This window comes from Leucopleurus acutus (assembly GCF_964270905.1).
Source record: "Leucopleurus acutus genome assembly, chromosome: 18".
Taxonomy (NCBI): domain Eukaryota; kingdom Metazoa; phylum Chordata; class Mammalia; order Artiodactyla; family Delphinidae; genus Leucopleurus; species Leucopleurus acutus.
Genome location: NC_139160.1, coordinates 60016200 through 60043986, shown reverse-complemented (window position 1 = coordinate 60043986; position 27787 = coordinate 60016200).

Below are 27787 nucleotides of genomic sequence, written 5' to 3'. Positions count from 1 at the left end.
TCAGGTGTACAGCAAAGTGATTCAGTTATATATATATACATGTACCTATTCTTTTCCAAATTCTGAAACATCTGTTCAAATAGTTTAGCCATATTTTAAATTGGATTATTGGTTTGCTCACTATTAAATCTTTATTTTTGTATATTCTGGATGCAAGTATTTTATCAGATATATTATTTGCAAATATTTTATACAGTCCATATCTTATATTTTTTCTCTTAGCAGTGTATTTCAAAGAGTAGACGTTTTTAACTTTGATGAAGCAAATTTATCATTTGTTTTCTTTGATAGACTGTGGGGTTTTTTTGCAGTACATGGGCCTCTCACTGTTGTGGCCTCTTCCGTTGCGGAGCACAGGCTCCGGACACGCAGGCTCAGTGGTCATGGCTGACAGGACTAGCCGCTCCATGGCATGTGGGATCTTCCCAGACTGGGACACGGGAACCCGTGTCCCCTGCATCGGCAGGCAGACTCTCAACCACTGCACCACCAGGGAAGCCCAGATCATGGCTTTATGTGGCATCTAAGAAATCATTGCCTAACCTGAGGTCACAAAGGTTTTCTACTAGCTTTTCTTCTAGAAGTTCTATAATTTCAGATTTAGAGACATTTGTCCCTATGATTCATTTTGGTTTAACACTTTAATATTATGTGAGGTATAGGAACAACATTTATTTAACAATATGTATGAATATCTAATTTTTCCAACACAATTTATGAAAAGTCTATACTTTGAATTGTCTTTTCTTCTATGTCAAAAATCAGTTGTCCACGTAGGTCAGGGTATTTTTCCCAAGTCTCCATTCTGTTCATTTGATTCATTTGTCTATCTTTAACTGAGACTTAAAATATGGTTTGTTAGTCCCCCAAATTCCTTTTTAAGATTGTTTTGGCTCTTCTAGGTACTTTACATCTCCACATGAATTTTAAAATCAGCTTATCGATTTCTGAAAAATAAGAGCTGGAATATTGATAGAGATTGTGTTTCATCTGTAAATAAATTTGAGGAGTATTGACATTTTAACAATATTGATACATTTGAGCTATTGACTTTGGATGTTTTCCATTTATTTAGAGCTCCTTGAGTTTCTCTCACCAATATTTTGTGCTTTACACACCTTTTGTCAAATTTATCTTTAGCCATTAAGTATTTTTTGTATTTTGCTGCTATGGTAAATGTTATTTTTGACTCAATTTTCAAATGTTCATTGATAGTGTATAAAATGCAATTGATTTTTGCATATTGCTCTCTTATTCTGTGATCTTGCTGAACTCATTTATTAGTTCTAGGAATTCTTTTTTATAGATCTCACTAAATTTTTCTATATAGATGACCATTATATCTGCAAACAAAGACAACTGTATTTCTTTCTTTCCTTTCTGGATGCCTTTTCTATCTCTATCTTTTAGTTTGTTAATTTGGTGAATTGTATTGATTCCTTCTCAAATGCTAAACTAAATTTGCATCAGTGGGATAAACCACACCAGATCATGGAGTATTTAGATAGATAGGTAGCTAGATAGATAGATAGACAGATAGACATAGATAGATTTAGTTAGCTAAAATGTTTGTTTAGAATTTTTGCATCTGGATTCATGAGGGATATTTGTCTGTACTGTTACTTTTTGCATTGTGTTTGCCTTCTTTTGATATTGCAATCCTAAGAAAATGAGGTGAGAACTATTCACTGTGTTCCAGTTTTTTGAAAGATTATTTTTTAGAATTAATATTATTTTTTCCTTAAATATTTTGTTCACTCTATTGGTAAAGCCATCTAGATCAGGAGTATTCCTTAGGGTAAGTGTTTTAACAAGACACTTAATTTCTTTAGTATCCTCTTTCATTCCTGATACATATATCTTTTGCCTCTCTTTTTTTTCCCTGATCTATCTGGCTAGAGGTTTGTCAATTTCATGATTTTGCTCAAGGAACCAGCTCTTGATTTCATTTATTTCTCTATTTTCTTGTTTACTGATTTCTACTCGGATCTTTATTCTTCCCCTTCTCCTAACCTGAATTTTACATTTCCTCCTTTTCTAGTTTCTTATGGTGATTGCTGAGGTAAATGACTTGACAAGATGTTTCTGCTTTTCTAATATAGGCATTTAGCACTAAAAATTATTTATTCCCTAAGTATTTCTTCAGCAGCATCCTACATATTTTGAAATATTGTTTTCATTTTCATTCAGTTAAAATACTTTATAATTTATTTTTATTTATTCTTTGAACTACGGGTTATTTATAAATGCATCATTTGACTGCCTAATATTTTGTGATTTTTATAGAGATTTAAAATTGATTTCTAACCTAATTCCATTATGATCAGAGAAGATACTGTTAGACTAATGGGTGTTTGTTTTACAACCCAAATTAAGATCTATCTCAATAAATATCGCATCTACATCTGAAACATATGTGAATTTTATTTTTGTTAGGCATAGGGCTCTATACTTATCACTGTAGTAAACTCAGTCGATATATTCTTACTGATTTATGTGTACTTGTTCCATAAATTATTATTAGAGTTGTATCAAAATCTCAAATTATAATTGTGGTGTTGTCTATTTCTTAGTGCAGTTCTATCAATTGCAGCTTCAGGTATTTTGGAGTTTGGTTAATAGATGTGTAAACATTTAGGATTGTTATGTCCTCTTGATAAACTGACCACTTCATCATTATGATAATATACTTTCTTGTTCTGAAACATACTTTGTCTGATACTAATATACCCAACCTAGTTTTCCTCTGATTAGTGCTAGAATGATATAATTTTTTACTTATTTACTTTTAATTAATTTGTATCTTTATGTAAAGTACATTTCTTTCAGGTAGCAAAGAGTTGGGTCTTTCTTGCTTCTTGAAATTCAGTCTGATAATTTTTGCCTTTTAGTTGGTTTTTTCCATATTGGAAAAAACTAACTTAAGTTTGAAATTCATGGCTCAGAAGTTCCAAATTTATTTCCATAAATTTCCCAGACAGGCTGGGAGTGAGATTTTTATTGCAACATTGTCTGGTAGTAAGGAGTAGGGACAATCTAGGGGCCCATTATTAAGGACTGGATGAGCACAGGAGAACACAAACTATGAATACTCTGAAGTGTTCAGAAGCCAGGAAAGCTACTTGTATGATAAGAAGTGTGGCTAGATCTTTACTCATTGTTGAGTAAAATGTATGACATAGAAAAATGTCTATGTCAAAATTCCATTTATGTGTGTATTCAAAATACACACCAAGCTACGTATTTTTAAAGAATTCATAAAAACTCAAGGAAACATATTAAACACTTAGGATAGAGGGAAATATAAGTCAGGAATATGCACAAGAGAAAATGAATAGATGCATAAATAATGTGCTGCTAAAATGAAATTAAATAATCCTTTACTCCTAGGATCCAAAGTTTTTAAACACTGAATTAAAATTTAGAGTGAAAACTAAAATTGCGTGGATTCAAGTATGCCTAATATTTTAATACAAGTTACTGGATACCATTTAGGAAATAAACCTTTTTTGAAGCAGGTATTTGTAATACAGGAGGTGTGCTTGTGAAGTTATTGACTGTTTATTGCCCTCTGGAGCATGCTCGTATTAATTAGCATGGAAATCAGCTCAGTAACAATTAATAAATAAAATACTTAAGTGCCATATGTTTCTGTTAATTCATGCATGCCATAGCAATTATCAGGAAATGTTAAGCAGAGATCAGACAATTACTGATCCTAATCAAAATTACAAGATCAGACTTTACAAGAAACTAGAGTTAGATTATGAGCTTGGATTTTAGTCATGTCTAGACAGTTTCTAAAACAGCCTTTCTTAATCATCCATACCCTATAACTCTGAAAAGAAATAAAAGAAAGATAGTAAAACTAAGACTCATATGCAACATGTTCCCAAAATTTGAATCAATCTTCCACTAGCTTCCACAATCTTCCACTGTGTTTCATGGATCTGAACTTTAAAAACCAACCACTCACATGTTTTATGTCAAATATATTTCAATTAAAACGACAACAACAATAACAGTAACAACAACCAAAACCAAGGCCTTATCTGAGGAGCAGAACAGCCAGGGCTGCTGCTAACATGGTACAGCTTGCACAACGCAGTTTGTAGGGGGTACCATTCACCTCTCTGCATCATAGACGTGCATACATATTATGACAAGTTTTAGCAAGTGGCAGTAAATCCTCCAGAGAATGGGGACTTATTCTAATTCTCACATAGGTGACATTCAGTCCAGCTGAGGTCCTGAGAGCAGCACCTCTAGTTTAAATGAGGTATTGAGATTATTTTCCCCCACACTTACTACCTCCCTCAATTCACCTTTCCTTTCTCTCTTACTTTATTCTTGAAAAGCAGAAAGACCCTTTCCCATCTTTCCTGGATAACCTGGTACATAGGAGAGCAGGTGTATCTGTTTCTACTCTTTAAAGCACAGGCTCTACTCCATCTTGCTTGGTCTTTACTTTATATAGCAGAATGTCAAGTGTGGGAGTCTCACATATAACCAAATATAAATAAATAAAACTACAAATCTCACCCATAACCAAAATCAAACAGACAAATAAATAAACTACCTATATGTTAGTACATTTAATCTGTAGTTTACACTGAATTTTATGTCTGCTTGCCCCAAGACTGTCAGCACAGTGTCCTGGTGTGAGTGCAATGTGTGCGTTATGACATCGTTATATCCAAATTGCTCTGAGTCCTCCCATTGGTTCTGCCAAAACAGTCATTATCCATTTTTCTTTTTCTTTTTTTTTTTTTTTTTTTTGCGGTACGTGGGCCTCTCACTGTTGTGGCCTCTCCCGTTGCGGAGCACAGGCTCCGGACACGCAGGCTCAGCGGCCATGGCTCACGGGCCCAGGCACTCCGCGGCACGTGGGATCCTCCCGGACCGGGACATGAACCTGTGTCCCCTGCATCGGCAGGCGGACTCAACCACTGCGCCACCAGGGAAGCCCTCATTATCCATTTTTCTTTCACTCTAGAGGAGAATTTAGGCTTTATTTTGAAAGTAATTGTGTTAGGGATCTCAAAGACCACCGTCAGATTGAATGATTCTCTGGAAGAGCTCACAGAACTCAGAAAGCTGTTACATTTGTGGTTGTGGTTTATTACTGTGAAGGGATGCAGATTAAAATCAGAAAAGGAAAAAGATGCTTAAGGCAAGTCCAGAAGACATGAGGCATAGGCTTCCAGTCATCCCTTCCCAATGGAGTCACAGGGATAGCTTTTAATTCTCCTAGCAACTATGTGTCACAACACATGTGATATGTTGCCACCCAGGCAAGATTACTTGAGCCTTGATTTTCAGGATTTTTATTAGAGGTCAGCTACTGAGGTATGTGGCTCTCAGAAGACTGACCTCAGCTACTCAGAAAGCAAAGTGATACAGCATGATCCAAAGCCCAAGGAACACACACACACACACACACACACAGTCACCATAAATTACAGTGTTATTATAAACTACCTGGCATGCTCCAAGATCTCAAATATACAAAGACTCTTTATTGGTCAGCATATGCCAGGGGCTCAGAGATTATCTCCCAGGAGCTGTTCAATGGCCAGTCCTGAAAACTTTTGTAAGGTAAAGAGTTTGAGCAACCTAGGCCTGCTGAGTTACCCTTGCCCAGCAATAGTGGAAAATGCAGAAATATGGAATAGGTATTCTTTCCCACTTTGCTCAGTGGCATCTCTATAAAAGGATGAAGTAGTGGCAGTTGGTAAAATGGGGCTGACAAGAAAACATTCCTTAAAACTACTAATTTTTACTTAAATTGAACATATACTTAGGAAGATAAGAGCTACAATTAATTTCACCCCATCCAAACTGACTCTTGATACTTCTATTGCTCTAATAATTTCTGAAGAAAATTTCCAGCAGGAAACTTCCCAAATGAACACTCTAAAGTGTGATTTTTCTCATTGACACACAGTCTTAAATCTGACACTACCCAATGATCTACATGGCATCCTCTTCTCACTGAGTGCATACTCTAGGAACCGTAACTGTGTTTTCTGGATCCACTGTCACTCCCTGGCACTCCTCCATCAGTGATTTGGATGTAATGGTGGAGTGTGCTTGGCTCAATTTGATGGCAAGCTTTCAAGTGAGGCTACTGATTATTGCACCACAGTTCAACAACTTTGGGTGATAGTGCATAAGAACATAACCTTTCCATTATGCCCTAGCATTTGGCAGGCCATTAACAGAAAGAAGCCATTATCATTTGTAGTTGATCCTGAGCACTCAGAGGCTAGGATGTGGTGCCAGGCACTGCCTTCCTCTTTGCTCCTGCCTCCTTTCCGTCTACACATGCTCTCCTTGAAGGGGGTTCCTGGAAGCTCCTGATTTCTTGGACTCCTCCTCTTTTCTTTTACCTCTCTGGCTTCTACACAGAATCCAGGCTTCATCTGCTTGATGGCATTCAACTAGGTTTACTCCTTATTCTGAAACCAGGGATATCAGGTGATCGATCCCTCATGGCCTAGATTAGAGAGACATTAAAATTTTTTTTCCTGTGATCACTATTCCCCATAGTTGAACATTATTGAAACATTTTTATAATTTTTAAAAATTCATTTTTCATTAACTACATGAAATTTGTATGATTTTAGTTTTTATCTTCACTTTTTTTCAGTGTTTGTGACTTTTCAGTGCATGAAATCATTTAGTATCCATATCAATAAGACCTACTTACATACTCGTTTATAAAATGACTTAAATAGAGTAACTGGACAAACATGCCAACATAGCTTTTTTTTTTTTGCGGTACACGGGCCTCTCACTGCTGTGGCCTCTTCCCGCTGAGGAGCACAGGCTCCGGACGCGCCGGCTTACCGGCCATGGCTCACGGTCCCAGCCACTCCGCGGCATGTGGGACCTTCCCGGACTGGGGCACGAACCCGTGTCCCCTGCATCGGCAGGTGGACCCTCAACCACTGCGCCACGAGGGAAGCCCCTTGACATAGCTTTTAATTGATGTTTAAGAAACATGAGACATCTGAATTTAATAAAAAGTGTCAAAGATATGTACAATTACCTATCATAAGAGCAATTAGTGAATCCATATTATCCAATAGGTAATAACAGTGGCCAGATGTGTGTATCATTCTGGAACCATTAGAAAGTTTCAGAGAGATATTAGGCAAACAATTCGCATATCTAATGTCAAATTTGCATTTCAAATGCAAGAAAAACTTCTAAAATGCTCTGTAGAATTATTTTACTATAGTAAATAAGATAATCTGAATTGATTGAAATGGGAAATTATCCACTGAAAGTATTTCAGGAAAAACCAGCTGTTGAAGTCAGCTGTTCTGATATAAATAAAACAAGTTAAACCGTAACAGCAAAATCTTAGAAATTTGGAAACTTAATCATGCCATCTGGAAATAAATAGGCTAAAAATAGAATGCAAATTTAGATTAAATAATATTATAAATGACTTGTAAAACAATGACAACAATGTATTGTCTTTACCCTAAACCTGGTTTGTTTACTGCTTACAGGATTACTGTACCTCTATCTCTGTTGTACTGTAGCTACTGTAGCTCTATTAGTACTAATACTTAAAAAAAATTTACAAATAGACTGCTGGTAATTTTGTAAACTGTATCTTCCATGCATCAACTAAGTTACCTTTCATTACATGACCAAGGTTTACTGCCTATAAATCAGCTCACAGAAATTAAAGATGCTTAGAAATTTTAATATGGAGATCAGAGTGTCACTGTGCTGGTGTGTGTGTGTGTATGTGTGTGTGTGTGTGTGTGTGTGTGTGTGTGTGTGTGTGTGTGTGTGTGCAGAGAGAGACAGAGAGATAGAGATAGAGACTCAGAGACTGAGACAGATTTTTGTTATTCTTCTGGGATGGTTTAGGTTCAACCGTTGGGCTGAATTACTGGAAGCGTGTTCTCTTAACGATTACAGTCCGGTATCACATACACTATATAATCTAGTTTCTTTTTCATTATATAGTTCAGAAAAAGGCATAAGATGATACTAAAAATACCAAAATAATGGTGTAACAATACAGGTACTTAAGTTACTCCATGATATGAAGGTAAAAGCTGAGAAAATAAAAGAAACCAGGCATGTAAAGGGGCTTGCTTAATTACTAGTGAAAACTGATAGGATTTTGTTTATAAAAGTGACCTACACAGAAAATTGAAATTCTAGTTAATTATTAATTAAATATTTACTAGGTATCATGCAGTGTGCCAAGGGATTTATGTACACACTTGAGTTTCATCCTCATAATTATCCTCAGAGTGTGGGTGGGACATCACAGAAAGAGGAACCTGAGGTTTGACAGGAAGTAGCCTGATAAAGATCCCTGGCTAGACTTTGGCTCTGGTGTACCAGGAACCATACCCAAGATATTAAAAACAACCTAGAATTTATTCTAGGAAAGCAGCATTGCATCACTCCGAAGAGTTGATTGTTTCTTTCTTTTTTTTTTTTTTTAACAAAATAGACTTCAGTTTTAGGAGAGTGGTTGGTCCTTTATATCAACAACAAACACTAATGGAATAACCGTCAATCACTTCCCAAGGAAAATTTATCTTTAGAACAGCGGTGTTCAGATGAAATAAGTACCTCAGGCCACAACAATTATTTCCCCCTAGGAGGTCACAGTAAGCTTTTCTCTCCTGCAGGAGGGCTTTGAGGAGAAAGAATCCTCATGCTGGTACTTTTGGTACAGTGGCTACTTGAGATTTTACTTCTGATTCTGCAGAACTTCTTACGAAATACTTATCCACAGACAGATGCTTCAGTATAAATAAAGCTTATATCTATCATTTCAAAAATTGTACGAAAAACTACTTTGAAGAAAGTGACCACGGATGATAATTCAGTTTTGTTTCTTAGACTAACACCAATAAAATACCTTAATTTAAAATTATTTAGAAGATGAGCACTCAGTTCAGAAGTATAAACTATTTGTCAGTCAGAAGGTGAGATTTAAAATCAGGATTTAGGTTTTTGGCTATTTTATACTATACCTTCAAGGACCTGAAGTGGGCAGGAAAAGTATTCCAGGAGGTAATTTTCTAATAAATTAGAACATAATGATGATTTGAATGCTTGTGTAAAATTTGTTGCATATAATCCCCACACAGCTGAAGCTACAGACTGAAAGGAACATTTTTTGGAATGCACGCTTTCTTCAAAGAACTTCCAAAATAATGTAGCAAAAAAGCATGAAATTAAAGTTGCTTCCAAAAAGGAGCGCACAGTTTGCATCTGTTTCAGATTCTTTTAGCATTTTAATTTTGAAGCTATACATATACAATAGTTAATTAGAGATGGAAAAATCCAGTCAATAGGCCAACTGTTTTGATTGTACTGTGCCAGGTAGCTACTTTCACTGATCTGTGACTCAGTTAATTTAAAAGACTTAGATCAATAGGTGGAAATGTGATTTTTGCAAGTGCTGGTGTGTGCGTGTGTGCGTGTGTATGTTTAGCTGGGCAGGTGACTAAGATTATTATCACAGTCTGAGACTAAACAATTTGTTTCAAAAATTTAAAACTGACATATTTCTTAGGTTGTATGTTTAAAAATAACCACTCTGATTTTCTTATGATTCTCATAGTAGTATTATTAGTCGACTTAATTATTATTTGGTAATATTGTTAAACACAGTTCAAGGGACTGCCCTGGGAGTTACATTGCTTGTATAATTTCAGAGAAGGGAGGGGACAATTTATTTATCTATATTCCCACCTCACTTCACAAAGTGAAAAATGTGAAAAATTACTATATATTAAACATACAGTAACGGAGGCAGCAAAATACCATAACTATATATACAAACTGTACATATACAAATGTCACAGGCGGAACGGCGATTTCCTTTGTTCTTAGCCTCTTGACGGAAAGAATTCAGAGGAGAGGCATAGACCAGTTTTAAGTAACAAAAGTTGTGTAAAGCAAAGCGAAAGTACGATCCTGAGAACGGATCACAGTGGGCTGTCTGGAAACCAGAAACAGCCCACTATGGCGTAGGGTTGGGTTTTTTAAAGTGGTGGTCCCTCCCTATGTCCTGCGTCATTTGACTGATAAGTTGATTGACAGCTTTAGGTTATATAACTTTTCTCCTAGTGAGCAGGCGCTTACCCATAAGCAACCAAGAGAAACCCATGGCGGGGAGGGGCAAAAACCGCAACGCAAATTTATTATAACAATGGCATAACGAACCCCCGGTTCACTCTGAGTCACCTTTTAGGTCTTGGTGCACCTAGGCCAACCTGTGCTGGCGGTTTTATCTTGCTTGGTCCTGATATGGGTGGAAACCTAGCAGTGGTCCTGGATTGCATGAGGGAGGATCTCTGGGTGTGCTTTGACCACCAGTGTCCTAGTGGGGAAGGGAAAGATGACCCATCCAGGATGGGACGGGACCCGCTCATGTTTGCCTAGCTACCTAACAATATAAAACGTATTTTATAAAACATGTTACAGAAAATAATGAATCAAAACAAAAAAGAGATAAAGGTGATTATAGCGTTTGTAAGAGAAGGTGAATACGTAATCAAATCAATATTCTTGTAGCCAAAGCTTTTCACTGCTTTATTGTCTTATTTTAAATAGTGTGGCTATGTTCTTACGTGCACCTTACAAGAATTAAGGTGCACGTAAGTGGGGGGTTCTTTAAATTCTGAAAGGGATTTCTCACATGGGGATTCATGCAGGGAAGCATGAGCAACTGATTTTCATGGGGTTGTTTCAAAATGCATTACCTGACAAAACCTGATTGGAGAATGTTGGCATTTATGAATTTAATTTTCCTGGTAGTCTTCAGAATGAAAACAAATACAGTAAACACTTCAGGGAAGTAGCTGGAGTCAATGCTTGTTCAGTGGTTTTCTTGAAAGCTTCACACTATGTAAGGGATGAGTAACAAATAGAACCCAGATATTGAAATTCCAAATTCTGCACTTTTTTGCTATGTCATGTGAGACATTTTAGAATCTCTGAACAAATACAGAGGCCTAGTCAGGTAGAGAGACTAGGAATGAAACCACAGTCTGACCACTTGCTTATGTGTAACACTGGTGTGTTTTTTGAGTCTCACTTTCCTCTTAAAAAAGAGTAACTCACAGAGGTTTGCGTAAGGATTAAATGAGATAGTTTGCACTAAAGGCTTACCATGTGCCTGACAAGAGCAGCTGTTATTATAAAACAAAGAATTCAAATATTTAATGGCTTGAGAGCAATGGATAAAGTTAAGTAGATTAAGATATAAAAGGATTATCTAATACTTAATATATGTTTGAAACTCAATGTTATATGTGGATATTATAGGTGGATTTCATCCTAGCAATATGCTTCTTTCATTGGAAATTATTACTTCAATCACATGCTTGACTTCTGTTTCCATTCAGTTTTAAGTGGCCTGTTTTGACATAGAGATAAAATGGAAGTCTGCTCTCCCAGATGATATAGGAGTCACTTTCATTATAGGACAGGCCTTCTTTTCAGAAGGCCCACTACCTTCTTGAAAGAAGGAAGGAAGCAAAGAAGGAAAGAAGGAAGGAAGGGAAGGAGGGAGGGAAGAAGGGAGGGAGGGAAGGAAGGAAGGAAGTTTGGTTACTTGGACTGTGCTCTCAGTCTTTTGCCTTCCTCTCCAGATTGTTTAGTGGGCTAGACTAGGATCATGATTATTTATTAATGCAATTAAAATTCTTTTACTCTGGTGTGGATTATTAAGGATCCTGTACATCTATGCAAAAGATCATGTGAAGTAACTAGTAAAAAACAAACAAACAGAAAACAAAAAAAAAAAACCCAAAAAACAACCAACCAAACAAACAAAAACTTGGAGTGATGTGTCTGCCTTGACAGCAATCATGTAAAATCATACCTTCAAATGCATTTGGAAGGAGTTATATTTTTCCTTTTGGTTTGCTTTTGATATCTAAACATTTCTTTTTAACTTGGATTGCCTAATTAAATATACACAAGGACAAAAAATATTTTTTTTTAAAATCTAGAGCAAACTGTTCACCTGACCTGGAACCACTCCTGTGATTATTCTCCTGCTTAAAATTGGATTAGCCATCAGTGTCCAGCTAATTCAAATAGCTCTTTAAAGTCCAAAGCTCTCTCAAATCATCTAAAGTCAGGTAAATGCATCCCTGGCTTAATGGGTAAATGAAGAATACTTGATTGTTGTCTTTGAATATATATCCTCTTCATTCACATAGGCATGATCTGTGGGAGTTATAAAAATAGGAATGTGTATTCAGTATTTGTTTTAACCTAATTGCATTTTGGAATAAGTTACCTTGTAACTTGAAATAATTTGTTACCTGCATAACAAGTTACCTCAAATCAGTGGCTTATAAAAGCCAATGTTTATTATCTCATAGTTTCCCTGGATCAGAAGTCCAAGAGAAGCTTAGTTGGGAAGTTCTTGCTCATGGTCTTTCATGGCTTTCTATCAAGCTGGTGATCATAGCTGCAATCTTTTCATGGCCTGACTGGGGAAGGACCTACTTCCAATGTTGTATGAATCCTGACAAGTCTCAGTTCCTTGCCATGAACACCTATCCATAAGCTCCCACAGTATCCTCCAAATATGGCAACAAGCGGCCCCCAGAGTAAGTAACTCAAAAGAGAGAGGGAAGGAGGGAAGGGAGGGAATGGGGGGTGGCGGGAAGAGAGGGAGACACAGAGAGGCGGGGGGAGGGAAAGGATTCAACATGGGAAGCTGTAGTCATTTTAGAATCTAATTCAGAAGTGATATCACATAGCTTCTGTCATATTTTATTCTCCAGAAATGAGTCATTAAAACCAGCCTATACTCAAGTAAAGGGGAATTAAGTTCCACCTCTTGAAGGGAGAAGTATTTAGAGTTTCTGGATATAGCTTTAAAAGTACAACAGTGTATTTATCTAAAAAAAAAATCCATCTGTATATTCTAGTTATGAAAAGCAAATAAAAATTATGCAGCCACTGTGACTAAAACCTACAAAATTTTAAAAGTACTTTGCTTTTACTTATAGCACTGCAAGGAATTAAATTAACCTGAATTCAACAATGTCCTGATTATGAAACGGTCTTTGTGCTGGTCCATTTATTGCTACTATCCATCCAGATAGTTCAGTTGGACAATCAGAGTTATATCAATTATTCAAGTGTTATGTTTGCTATCTTCATATATGTAGTGTGTCCAAAGTGCCTGACCCACAAATTCTCCCTTCCCACCTCAATTTCTGAGACCATTGTTTTTTAAAGCACTAGATCATTTCCCCTGGTTTTGTAGTACCAAAATTTCCATAAATTGTCTGTATAATTGGACAATCATTTAATATCCAATCCTGCCTTAAGTACCTATGAAATGCAAATAGTGGAGGAGAGACCACTTCTCCTTTTCTTCCCATCTTGGAGAAAATATTCAGGACTAATAGGGATACAGACACTCCTAGTAGCCAAATGCACCCCAAGGCCCTTACGCCTTTTGTTATAACTTTTTTTTCAATCTTCATGGAGCATTTTTTGCTGTATTCAGATGTTTACATTTTTGTGCTATACTCCAATGTTTATGAAAAAGGAAAAAGCTTTAATATCCTTGGATCTGTTCTATTTGCAACTTCAGAGACTTTCTTTCTGAGTTGCTGTACTCTGTTTGACACAAAAGCCAGGCTAATGCTCTTTTTAATGGTTGAGTAAGGCTGAAAGTATTCACATCAATTTCCTATTGCCACAAAATGATCTGGGTCATGACAATCTACAAGCCAAGTTACTAGACCATTACTAAACTACCATAGCATAAGGATAAGTTAGCAAGTTTGACCTTTTAAACCAAACTGCAAAATGTTCTTTTGATTAATGTCTGCAACAGTCCCCTGAGAACTCCAGTGCTGAATGTTAGGGATTTAACACAACACTGAGATCTTGGCAGATAAATGTACCTTTACACATAAGCTTTTCAACTCACACGCAGCTTTAAATTCCCTAGCTCTATAGAATTACCATTCTGTGCTTGGTTTTATTTTGAAGGCAGTTGCATTTGTTTCCAAGGTGAGGACTCATGACCAGGAAGCCAATTTAACCTAAGCAAGTAAAAGCTTTATTCTTTCTGAGAAAATTAGCTATTTAAGGATAAATACTCTAATTTGTCCTTTCAACCTATGTTTATGGGTAATTTCTGGCCACTGTTGAATACTTTTCTGATTTCTCCCTTGAATATTCTTCCTGCCTTTTCAGTATTTTTGTTTTCATTCTTAATTCCTAATTCACCCATACAGAATAATAGCTCAGTAAGCCTTTTGTCATTCTAATTTTTGCACACTGCTATACCCAATATTTATTTCTAATCTAGCCCATATATTTTTGTATACATTATCTACAATGCTGGCTTTATCATAAATCTAAACTATACATTGTGAAGAGCAGCTTTGTTGTTCATGCATGTGAATACTTTTGTTTTCACAATTTTATGTTTCCTGGCCTAGAAAATATATTAGAGAACTTGAAAGTACACGTGGGTAGCCTTTTAATTAACTAGTCTTCCACAAAAACAACATCAAAGTGTGAATAAATGTCATTTCCTCTTTTTAATTTGGGGAAATACGGTTGTGCAAAATCTTCTTCAGATTTGAATAACATTAGTTCTTCAGAGTCAATGAAAACACTTTCAGCAATTTTGGTTGATATGTAGGTAAAATTACTTTATGGTTTATTCACCTATGTTATGTTCCTTTCCCATGCTACATTTGCTTAAATGTATGTATATAAAAGAGCACTGTTTCAATATAAGACAATTTTATTAAACATTAATTGGGAGATATTTGCATTTCATTTTTACTAATATAGACCTTCCTCGACCTATGATGGGGCTATATTCCCAATAAATCCATCATAAGTTGAAAATGCCTTAAGTCAAAAGGCTTTTTATATACTTAAACTACTGAATCACAGTCTAGCGTAACTTAAACATGCTCAGAACACTTACATTAGCCTACAGTTGGGTAAAATCATCTAACACAAAGACTATTTTATAATAAAGTGCTGAATATCTCATGTAATGTATTGAATACTGTACTAAAAGTGAAAAGCAGAATGACTGTATGGGTCCAGAATGGTCGTAAGTGTATCTGTTGTTGATCCTAATGGTCGCACAGCAGATTGGGAGCTGTGGCTCCCTGGCTCTTCCTAGAAACACAAGAGAGGATCAGACTGAGGTCCCTACCCCGGGAAAAGACCAAAATTCAAAACCAGAAGTATAGTTTCTACAGAATGTCTATATATTGCTTTTGAACAACTATAAAGTTGAAAAATAGTATGTCAAACTGTTGTAAGTTGGGGACTGTCTGTAATATTTTTTTCTTCCAAATTCTAGTAGTCTTTTGTGATTTATGCTTCTGCCAAAATTGCCTCTACCATTTTTTATTACTAAGTTCATTTTATCTTGGGAGTCTTCCCGCTTCACTGAACTTTACAAATTTTTCAAACTCCGCTATTTGATGAGTCAGGAGATCCTGAGAATTTTCTCAGGAGCTAATTTCATGAATAAGAGACAGAAAAGGGTAGATAAATGCACAAATTGTAGGATCATATCCTAACATCAATCTTAATATTTCTTCTGTAATCTGGTTTGGACATAGGGTATTGGAATAGGTTGTCATTGCCTTGGGGGTGATGCCTAAATTTATTTAGTAAACATTGCTCTAAGGAATTTTGAACATTAAAATTATTAGATAATAATAATATAGTATATAATAATAAATATATAACATACAAAATATTATTATGAGATAGAATAATATCTAATTTTTAAAAAAATACTATTTTTCTACTTCACATTATTCTTCCCCTGTACATTAACTATTTGGTCATTCTCCTCCCCACTGCCAACTTCAGATCTTCTCCAAAATCAACCTTATGTATTTTGACCCTTTATCTCCTCATATTTCACAAAATATTTTAACTACAATTTTAAAAACACATGCATATCTCTATCCATCCATCTCTATTTAAATAGGATTATGTCAAACATACCATATGCTAACACATATATATGGAATATAAAAAAATGGTTATGAAGAACCTAGGGGCAGGACAGGAATAAAGGCACAGATGTAGAGAATGGACTTGAGGACATGGGGAGGGGGAAGGGTAAGCTGGGATGAAGTGAGAGAGTGGCATGGGCTAATATATACTACCAAATGTAAAACAGATAGCTAGTGGGAAGCAGCCGCATAGCACAGGGAGATTAGTTCGGTGCTTTGTGACCACCTAGAAGGGTGGGATAGGGAGGGTGGCAGGGAGACGCAAGAGGGAGGGGATATGGGGATATATGTATATGTATAGCTGATTCACTTTGTTATAAAGTAGAAACTAACACACCATTGTAAAGCAATTATACTCCAATAAAGATGTTTAAAAAATAAAATAAAATATATGCTATGGAGAAGGGAAAGCATGAACCATGCTAGAGAAACAGTGAGGGTCCTACTGACCCATTCACAAGCAATAGATTTTAAGTGGGCTTAGGAAATGTATGTGGCATTCAAGAAGTGTAGATTAGTATCAGTAATAAAAATCATCCAACAGGTAAACAACTTGCTAAGATCAGCAAGAACCAGCAGAAATGATGGAGCTTTCATATTTTGATTCACTACTATTTGACTACTTCCATCTGTACTTAATATTATCTTGACCTCCTAGGTAGAGGCAGAGATAGAAGGGGCATGTAACATTTCTCCATCTTCTTGCAAATTGGCAGATTTTGTCTGTTTCAAGAGGGTGAAGCACAGATCAGTCATCAAAGTTACTGCTTGAATAAGCTTCATATATCACATTGTGAGTGGAAATACTTCCATATTTGAGAAACCGCTTGACTATCAGACTTAGTTCTCAAAGGTGTTGTTTTTCTATTTCTGTTTTCCATAAAACAGGATGGATCTAGAACGTATTCAGTTGTTGCTTTACCTAGACGTTCTGGGACTTTTTTCCTTAAATAGAGGTAAGGCAAACCTAACTTTATGTTGCAGTATAAGAGCTGAGGGAGAAGGAGAACCTGGAAATGTTGGAAAGAGGATAACTGAAGAAGTGAGATCAAAAGAACAAAGATGAGGCTTTTTGTTACTGCAAAGTAACAAGGATACTTTACATGAGACTCAAATAATACAGGAGCTGAGTGTGAAGAGGTAGATTTAAAGGTAGGAAAGATGGCAAATTGGTTATTTTTTGCCAGATGCTCTTACTCTCAGTAAAGTGGAAATCAAGGTACTCTATCTTGATCAAAAGGAAGGTGGAATGTTGAGCATGGAAAAAAAAGTAAAACTTTGTTCTGTTCGAAGAAACTATGAAATCAACAGGACAAAAGCACAAACACACGAAAGATGAATGAAAAGACAAATCAAGTTAGTCAGGAACAACCTGTCTTGGGTCAAGTTAAAAAAAATGGTCATTAATTTTCTCTAGTAAATTAAAATACAGAATGAAGATGCTGGATGATCTGATTCTGTGTATTGACAAAATGGAAGGAAGAGGGAAGGTGATTTTATTTGGAAAAAATAATACTTTGGCTATTGCCTGATGTGTCATTGATTCTATTTTATACTGCTTATTTTAATACTGGGGAGGAAAGGAATTTGTCTTTTTGCCTTTTTGAGAGGGTAAAAAAGACATAAACAATAAGAAATTTGAGTAGATTTCACAGTTAAGGGAATGATGGCCAAAGAAAATAAGCTTCTATACTTGTAACTTTTCATCATCTGATACTACTAATGTCCTTTCATCTTATGATTATGATGCCCATTTTTAGGACATTTCTAGTTTCATTTATTTAGCTCCTAATGAATCACAATCGTTAACAGCATTGGTCATTTTTTATTACACCTCCAGAACATAAAATTTTCAGTACTTTAGTTTTCTGTGTTTTCTAAATGGAAATAGCAACAACATATATATATATATATATATATATATATATATATATATAATTATCACACACACTTTATGTAATAAAGTAAATGTTACTTTTATGAATTTTAAGATTTTAAAAAGACTGGAATTTCCAGAGGGAACTTTATCTATAAAATGCTCTAGAGAGCTACCAAAAGCAAAACCCTATAGTTACAATTCCAATTAAAGGAAGTAAGTGATTTTTATAATTCTGAATCTGTGTGAGGGAAGCAAACATTATGTTGAATGTCTAATTTGATGACAACAATTCCTTACATTCATATATATACTATTTAAAATGTTTTAACTTGAATGATCTTATATGAATTTCACTACAGTCTTTGAAGGTAGGAAAAGCAGATAGTATAAATCCGACTAGGTCATCATTTTATCCTGGCACATTTTTTTTTTTCCTGGCACATTTTGACTGGAAAAAAAAAAAAGACCAGATTGATGTATTTCCTTGCATTCATTTAGTAACAATTCTTCTACCTCAACTCAATTCCTTTTCTTCTGTGATGATTTCCACAGGATGAATCACAATGTGTTCAGGATATATTACTCTGTCATAACACACCGATATTCCTGTTTTATTATTTTTAAGAGTTAAGTGTCTTGAATAGTGATTTGCAAGCTCTAAAAACTGATGAAAAACAAACTGCATTCAAGTTTTTACCTTACATAATTCTAATGTGACTCTCTTTCATCTCTTTAAGGAGAGAGCTATGCTGGAATAAAGCAAGAACCATTAATCACAGTATCACAGTTAAGGCATATTTTTCTCAGAGAACTTATATGTATCATCCCAACCTATCTCTTCTTATCATTAGAAATAGTGATTTTGCTTGTTATAAGTAATGGAATATTTCTCCTGCACTGTATTCTAAGCAGTGCCCCAGTTCTGCACTATTCTTAGCATTCACTCTTTCTGAAAGGCACAGTGCCAGCTTGAATGCAAACATCCATGCTGATAAACTAGACCTGCAACATTATTTGTCTTATTCTGGACCCAAAATGTTTAGATCAGTAACGTTTTGCCATGATGAGTTTATTTTCCTTCAATCTAAATACAGCTAGAACTTTTCTTCCAAAACACACAATGGTATTAGAATGCAAAAATAGAAGACAAAGCAAAACAAACACCTTCATGCCAGATTTTCCTTAATTGTGTAATTAATTCTATCTGCAGATGTACTAGCATTGTGTCAAGGATACAAGTCATTGAATGAACATCAATGAAGGGCACTATGCAAAAGACAGGCTTTATATAAGAGGGACCTGGGTCTTCACCCTGTATCATCCACTATCTCTGGGGCTCTGTCCAAGGTCAGTGAATGTCAGTTTTCTCAAATGAGAAAGCAAATGGCAAAAATATTAATATACCTACAGGGTTATTGTAAAGATTAAATGTATTGAATGTATTCAGGATGGTCTTATAATATTTATGGAATGAAATATTAGCATGGCTTTCAAAACATTACTTCAAAGATACATATATGACTAATTTAACCTTGAAATAATTTTCTGTGCTGTGCAACAAGTCGACAAACTTAGTGGTTTGAAACAATGCTCACTTATTATCTCATAGTTTCTATAATTGAGAAGTCTGGGCTGGCTAAGCTGAGTTCGCTGCTCAAGATACCACAAGGCTGAAATCAAGGATTTGGCTGGGCTGCACTCTCACCTGGAGGCCTGTCTAGGGAAGGACTTGCTTCTAAGCCTCCTTAAGTTTTTGAAACAATTCATTTCCTTGTGACTATAAAAATCACAGCAGCTGGCTTCTTTAAAGACAATAATGGGGCTTCCCTGGTGGCGCAGTGGTTGAGAGTCCGCCTGCCGATGCAGGGGACGCGTGTTCGTGCCCCGGTCCGGGAAGATACCACATGCCGTGGAGCGGCTAGGCCCGTGAGCCATGGCCGCTGAGCTTGCGCGCCCGGAGCCTGTGCTCCGCAACGGGAGAGGCCACAACAGTGAGAGGCCCGCGTAACGCAAAAAAAAAAAAAAAAAAAAAAAAAAAAAGACAATAATGAAGCTAGAATGTTTCTGTTATTTTGATTCTCTAACTAGACGCAAAGTCTGGGCCTTGTTTAAAAAACTGCCTTACAAGGCCAGCCCCACGCCCACCCTCAGAGCAATCTCTCTTTCGATTAACTCAAAAACAACTGATGAGAGACTTTAACTATATCTGCAAATCCGTTCATTTTGCCATATTACATACATTAGAAGTGATTCATAGGTTCTTCCAGTATTCAAGGAGAGGGAATTACATAGAGATGTAACTTCTTAGGAATAACCTTAGGGTTTGTTCACCACAATTCTTTTTAGTAAAAATGTGTACATAGTAAGTGGAAGAAGCAAAGATCAGGACAAAAAAAAAAGTAAGAATGGAAGGAAGGAGAAGAAAAAATTGGAATTTTTGGATTCCTTTCCCTCCCCTAAGCTTTAATATTTTCCTTTCCTACACATCACTGAAAGTGGGAGAGTACTCTACTTATGCCTAGAAATACAGAGGCAATGTAGTCAAAGCTTAAAATACTATATCAAATTATTTTTTGATATACAGGTTTTAAGAGTTTTATAGAAGGTCTCATGCTCTTTTTCTTTTTATACATCTTTATTGGAGTATAACTGCTTCACAATGCTGTGGTAGTTTCTGTTGTACAACAAAGTGAATCAGCCATATGCATACATACATCCCCATATCCCCACCCTCTTAAGCCTCCCTCCCACCCTCCCTATCCCACCCCCTAGGTCATCGCAAAGCAGAGAGCTGACCTCCCTGTGCTACGCAGCTGCTTCCCTCTAGCTACCTATTTTACATATGGTAGTGTATACATGTCAGTGCTACTCTCACTTCACCCCAGCTTCCCCTTACCCCCAAACCCATGTCCTCAAGTCCATTCTCTATATCTTCCCTGCCACTATGTTCATCAGTACCATTTTTTTTTTTTTAGATTCCATATATATGTGTTAGCATACAGTATTTGTTTTCTCTTTCTGACTTACTTCACTCTGTATGACAGGCTCTAGGTCCATTCACCTCACTACAAATAACTCAATTTAGTTTTATGGCCGAGTAATATTCCATTGTATATGTGTGCCATATCTTCTTTATGCATTCATTTGTCGATGGACATTTAGGTTGCTTCCATGTCCTGGCTATTGTAAATAGAGCTGCAGTGAACGTTGTGGTACCTGACTCTTTTTGAATTACGGTTTTCTCAGGGTATAAGCCCAGTAGTGGGATTGCTGGGTCATATGGTAGTTCTATGTTTAGTTTTTTAAGGAGCTTCCATACTGTTCTCCACAGTGACTGTATCAATTTACATTCCCACCAACGGTGCAAGACGGTTCCCTTTTCACCACACCATCTCCAGCATTTATTGTTTCTAGATTTTTTGATAATGGCCATTCTGATCAGTGTGAGGTGATACCTCATTGTACTTTTGATTTGCATTTCTCTAATAATTAGTGATGTTAAGCATCTTTTCATGTGCCTCCTGGCCATCTGTATGTCTTCTTTGGTGAAATGTCTATTTAGGTCTTCTGCCCATTTTTTAATTGGGTTGTTTGTTTTTTTGATAGTGAGATCCATGAGCTGTTTGTATATTTTGGAGATTAATCCTTTGTTGTTTCATCTGCAAATATAGTCTCCCATTCTGAGGGTTGTCTTTTCATCTTGTTTATGGTTTTCTTTGCTGGGCAAAAGCTTTTAAGTTTAATTAGGTACGATTTGTTTATTTTCATTACTCTAGGAGGTGGGTCAAAAAGGATCTTGCTGTGGTTTATGTCAAAGAATGTCTTTCCTACGTTTTCCTCTAAGAGTTTTATAGTGTCCGGTCTTACATTTAGGTCTTTAGTCCATTTGGAGTTTATTTTTGTGTATGGTGTTACGGAGTGTTCTAAGTTCATTCTTTTACATGTAGCTGTCCAGTTTTCCCAGCACCACTTCTTGAAGAGGATGTCTCTTCTCCATTGTATGTGCTTCCCTCTCTTGTCGTAAATTAGGTGACCATATGTAAGGGGGTTTATCTCTGGGCTTTCCATCCTGTACAACTGATCTATGTATCTATTTTTGTGCCAGTACCATACTGTCTTGATTACTGTAGCTTTGCAGTGTAGTTTGAAGTCAGGGAGCCTGATTCCTCCAGCTCCGTTTTTCTCAAGACTGCTTTGGCTATTTGGGGTCTTTTGTGTTTCCATACAAATTGTATAATTTTTTCTTCTAATTCTGTGTAGAATGCCATGGGTAGTTTGATAGGGATTGTATTGAATCTGCAGATTGCTTTGGGTAGTATAGTCATTTTCACAATATTGATTCTTCCAATCCAAGAACATGGTATATTTCTCCATCTGTTTATGTCATCTTTGATTTCTTTCATCAGTGTGTTATAGTTTCCTGAGTACAAGTCTTTTGCCTCCTTAGGTAGGTTTATTCCTAGGGATTTTATGCTTTTTGTTGCGATGGTAAATGGAATTGTTTCCTTAATTTCTCTTTCTTTTGTTGTTAGTGTATAGGAATGCCTGAGATTTCTGTGCATTAATTTTGTATCCTGCAACCTTACCAAATTCATTCATTAGTTCTAGTAGTTTTCTGGTGACATCTTTAGGATTATCTATGTTTAGTATCATGTCATCTGCAAACAGTGACAGTTTTACTTCTTTTCCAATTTGTATTCCTTTTATTTCTTTTTCTTCTCTCACTGCCGTGGCTAGGACTTCCAAAACTATGTTGAATAACAGTGGTGAGAGTGAACATCCTTGTCTTGTTCCTGATCTTAGTGGAAGTGCTTTCAGTTTTTCACTACTGAGTATGATGTTTACTGTGGGTTTGTCATATATGGCCTTTGTTATGTTGAGGTAGGTTTGCTCTATGCCCACTTTCTGGAGAGTTTTTATCATAAATTGGTGTTGAATTTTGTCAAAAGCTTTTTCTGCATCTATTGAGATGATCATGGGGTTTTTATTCCTTAATTTGTTAATAAGGTGTATCACACTGATTGATTTGCATATACTGAAGAATCCTTGCATTCCTGGGATAAATCCCAATTGATCATGATGTGTGATCCTTTTGATATGTTGTTGGATTCTGTTTGCTAGTATTTTGTTGAGGATTTTTGCATCTATGTTCATCAGTGATATTGGTCTATAATTTTCTTTTTTTGTGATGTCTTTTTCTGGTTTTGGTATCAGGGTGATGGTGGCTTCGTAGAACGAATCTGGGAGTGTTCCTCCCTCTGCAATTTTTTGGAAGAGTTTGAGAAGGATTGGTGTTAGGTCTTCTCTAAATGTTTGATAGAATTCACCTGTGAAGCCATCTGGTCCTGGACTTTTGTTTGTTGGAAAATTTTTAATTACAGTTTCAATTTCATTACTTGGGATAGGTCTATATTTTCAAATTCTTCCTGGCTCAGTCTTGGAATATTGTACCTTTCCAAGAATTTGTCCATTTCTTCGTGGTTGTCCATTTTATTGTCATACAGTTGTTTGTAGTAGTCTCTTATAATCCTTTGCATTTCTGCGGTGTCAGTTGCAATTTCTCCTTGTTCATTTGTAACACTATTGCTTGTATCCTCTCCCTTTTTTTCTTGGTGAATCTGACTCAGGGTTAATCAATTTTGTTTATCTTCTCAGAGAACCAACTTTTAGTTTTATTGATCTTTGCTACTGTTTTCTTCGTTTCTATATCATTTATTTCTGCTCTGATCTTCATGATTTCTTTCCTTCTACTGATTTTGCATTTTCTTTGTTCTTCTTTCCCTAGTTGCTTTAAGTATAGGGTTAGATTGTTTATTTGAGTTATGTTGATTCCTGAGGTGAGATTCAATTGCTATAAATTTCCCTCTTAGAACTGCTTTTGCTATGTCCCATAGGTTTTGGGTCATCATGTTTTCATTGTCATTTGTTTCTATGTATTTTTTTATTTCTAGTTTGATTTTTCCAGTGATCTCTTGGTTATTTAGTAGTGAACTGTTTAGCTTCCATGTATTTGTATTTTTTACAGTTTTTTTTCCTGTAATTGATTTCCAATCTCATAGCCTTGGGGTCAGAAAACATGCTTGATATGATTTCAATTTTCTTAAATTTTCCAAGACTTGATTTGTGATCCAAGATGTGATCTATCCTGGAGAATGTTCCATGTGCACTTGAGAAGAAAGTGTATTCTGCCACTTTTGGGTGGAATGTCCTATAAATATCAATTAAATCTATCTGGTCTGTTGTGTCATTTAAAGCTTGTGTTTCCTTATGTATTTTCTGTCTGGATGGTCTGTCCATTGGTGTAAGTGGGGTGTTAAAGTCCCCTACTATTACTGTGTTACTGTCAATTTCCCCTTTCATGGTTGTTAGCATTTGCCTTATGCATTGAGGTGCTATGTTGGGTGCATAAACATTTATAATATCTTTTTCTTGGATTGATCCCTTGATCATTATGTAGTGTCTTTTTTTATCTCTTGTAACAATCTTTATTTTAAAGTCTATTTCATCCGATACGAGTATTGCTACTCCAGCTTTCTTTTGATTTTTATTTGCATAGAATGTCTTTTTCCATCCCTTCACTTTCAGTCTGGATGTGCCCCTAGGTCTGAAGTGGGTCTCTTGTAGACAGCATATATATGGGTCTTGTTTTTGTATCCATTCAGCCAGTCTGTTTCTTTTGGTTGGGTCATTTAATCCATTTACATTCAAGGTTATTATCAATATGTATGTTCCTATTACCATTTTCTTAATATTTTTGTGTTTGTTTTTGTGGGTCTTTTCCTTCTCTTGTGTTTCCCACCTAGAGAAGTTCCTTTAGCAATTGTTGTAAAGCTGGTTTGGTGGTGCTGAATTCTCTTAGGTTTTGCTTGTCTGAAATGCTTTTGAGTTCTCTGTTGAATCTGAATGAGATCCTTGCTGGGATTCTTGGTTGTAGCTTTTTCTCTTTCATAACTTTAAGTATATCCTGCCACTCCCTTCTGGCCTGCAGAGTTTCTACTGAAAAATCAGCTGATAACCTTATGGGGATTCCTTTGTGTGTTATTTTTTGCTTTTCCCTTGCTGCTTTTAATATTTTTTCTTTGAATTTAATTTTTGTTAGTTTGATTAATATTTGTCTTGGTGTGTTTCTCCTAGGGTTTATTTATCCTATATGGGACTCTCTGCACTTCCTGGACTTGGGTGACTATTTTCCTTTCCCATATTAAGGAACTTTTCAACTATAATCTCTTCAAGTATTTTCTCAGACCCTTTCTTTTTCTCTTCTTCTTCTGGGAGCCATATAATTAGAATGTTGGTTCATTTAGTGTTGTCCCAGAGGTCTCTGAGATTGTCTTCAATTCTTTTCATTCTTTTTTCTTTCTCCTGCTCTTTGGCAGTTATTTCCACCATTCTGTTTTCCAGCTCACTTATTCTTTCTTCTGCCTCAGTTATTCTGTTATTGATTCCTTCTAGTGTATTTTTCATTTTAGTTATTGTGTTGTTTATCTGTGTTTGTTTGTTCTTTAGTTCTTCTAGATCTTTGTTAAACATTTCTTGTATTTTCTCAATCCATGCCTCCATTCTATTTCCAAGATTCTGGATCATCTTTACTATCATTACTCTGAATTCTTTTTCAGGTAGATTGCCTATTTCCTCTTCATTTATTTGGTCTTGTAGGTTTTTACCTTGCTCCTTCTTCTGTGACATAGTTTTTTGCCATCTCATTTTTTTTTTTAATTTTTTTGATGCGTGGGATTGTGTTTCTGTCTTACTGGTTGTTTGGCCTGAGGCTTCAAGCACTGGAGTTTGTAGACTGTTGGATAGAGCTGGGTCTTGGTGCTGAGACGAGGATCTCCGGTAGACCTCACCCAATGAGTATTCCCTGGAGTCTGAGGTTCTCTGTTAGTCCAGTGGTTTGGACTCAGAGCTCCCACTGCAGGACTTGCAGCCTGACCCCCAGCTCATGAACCAAGATCTCGCAAGCCACGTGATGGCAAAAAAAAAAAGAAAAAAAGGAGAAGAATAACAAAGAGTAAAAAATAAAATTAGACTAGGAAACTAACAGATATGTTATAAAGAATATAAAAATAAAAATATATATGAAACAACAACCAGAAGGTGAAACAGAATGACAATAGTAAAAAAGAGGAAAAAAAAAGGCGGAAAAGGCCTTGGTTCTGGGGGCGGGGCTTAGACAGGGCCGGGCGTTTAGGTGGTGGGTGGGGCCTATGCTTAGGACCCACAGGGCTGGAAAAGGCCCTGGGGGGTTAGGGGGTGGGGCTCATCACAACAGAATGAGCCCAGGCAGTGCCTCTAGTCTTGGAGGGCAGGGGACCTGGCCTGGGAGCCCAGCAGGCCTCTGGGCCAAGTGGGCAGGTCAAATGCTGTCCGCACCTTGGAAGGTCCTCTCATCTGCCTTTCCTGTTCTCCCCTGGCCACCCTCCTATGGCCCCAGGACCAGTGCAGCCCAGAGGGGGCCTCTGAGGGTGTAGAACCTGGTCCGAGAGCCAGGCAGCCTTCCTGGGCGATTGGGCAGGGGAAATGCTAGGCACACTCCCCCTGATCCGAGCCCCAAGGGTCCCTCCAGGCGTGGGAACCCCTCCCCCATCTCAGCCACCCTTCAGGGGTGCTGGTCCTGTCCAGCCTCCACTTCTCCTCTCCCCTCAGTCCCTCCACATCCTACCCGGTCACTTGGGGGTTCCTCCCATCTCCTTGGGTGCTGAGGTCCCCCACCAACGTCCAGCAGACACCCTAGTTGCGGAGAGACATGAACTCTGCATATTCACACACTGCCATCTTGACTCTGCCTCCCTCTTATGCTCTTTCTGGCAAGTGATTTCAAATCATTTTGGAGTCTTATACTATATAGAGTAGCCTGAAGTCAAACACTTGGAAGAAGAAAAAAAAAGCTTCCAAGAAATTTATCTCTGAACTCAAAGTCTGAAGGCATCTTAAATATGTATTTTCCCTCCTTTGCACTTGATGAAAATTTAAGCCTTGTACAAATTCTTTTGAAAATGAGATCATTGGCACGATTGTGGCACTGGTTAGATATCTCCTAGTATGTAATAATTTGACTGTACTTTATACTCTCATGATAAATTTACTTCTGTTCATCCTGGAATACTTTAGAAATAATTTAAAAAATAGGAATAATCAAAATCCAAACACATTCCAATCACTCAATGACAAAAACCATGCATTGATGTATTTATTTCAAGTTATTTATGTATATTTTTGTGGTGATCTTATTTACTTGTTTTATATATATATATATATATATATATATATGATCCTATTAAATATATGATTTTGTAAAGGCATTTTATTTGCCTTGAAGATACAAACATCTTTATGACATCAAAAAGCACTTAATAAATCTTTATTGTACTTACGTGTACTACTAGGAATTAGAGAAAAATTAATCAATCATCAGAAATGAGTTTTCTAGAAGCACTAAAATATGCTTACAAATATATAGGATATTTACCATAAATTAATTAGTTACTACTCTCTTGTTAGAAATATTGGATACTTATTTTCCTACTGTGAATAACTGAATTATAAATATTTTTATCTACATATTTTATCTAAACTATTTTTTCAGGATTTAGGATATTTACACAGGAGGCATAATTATTTAGATAATTAATTGAAGGCCTCTTATATGACTAGTACCATTCTGATATACAATTTTCCTATGGTTCTGTTCTCAAGGAAATTACAATATAGTGTAAAAAAAATCTGAGCTGTGATATGTAACAGATAAAAATATTATGTATGAATGAAAATCTAGAAAAAGTACAGAAACCAAAGGAAGAAAAGCACAGCCGTGAATGTCTGAAAAAATTTTTTTTTGCTGATTCTTCATTGTAGCATTTCAAGATCCCACCAA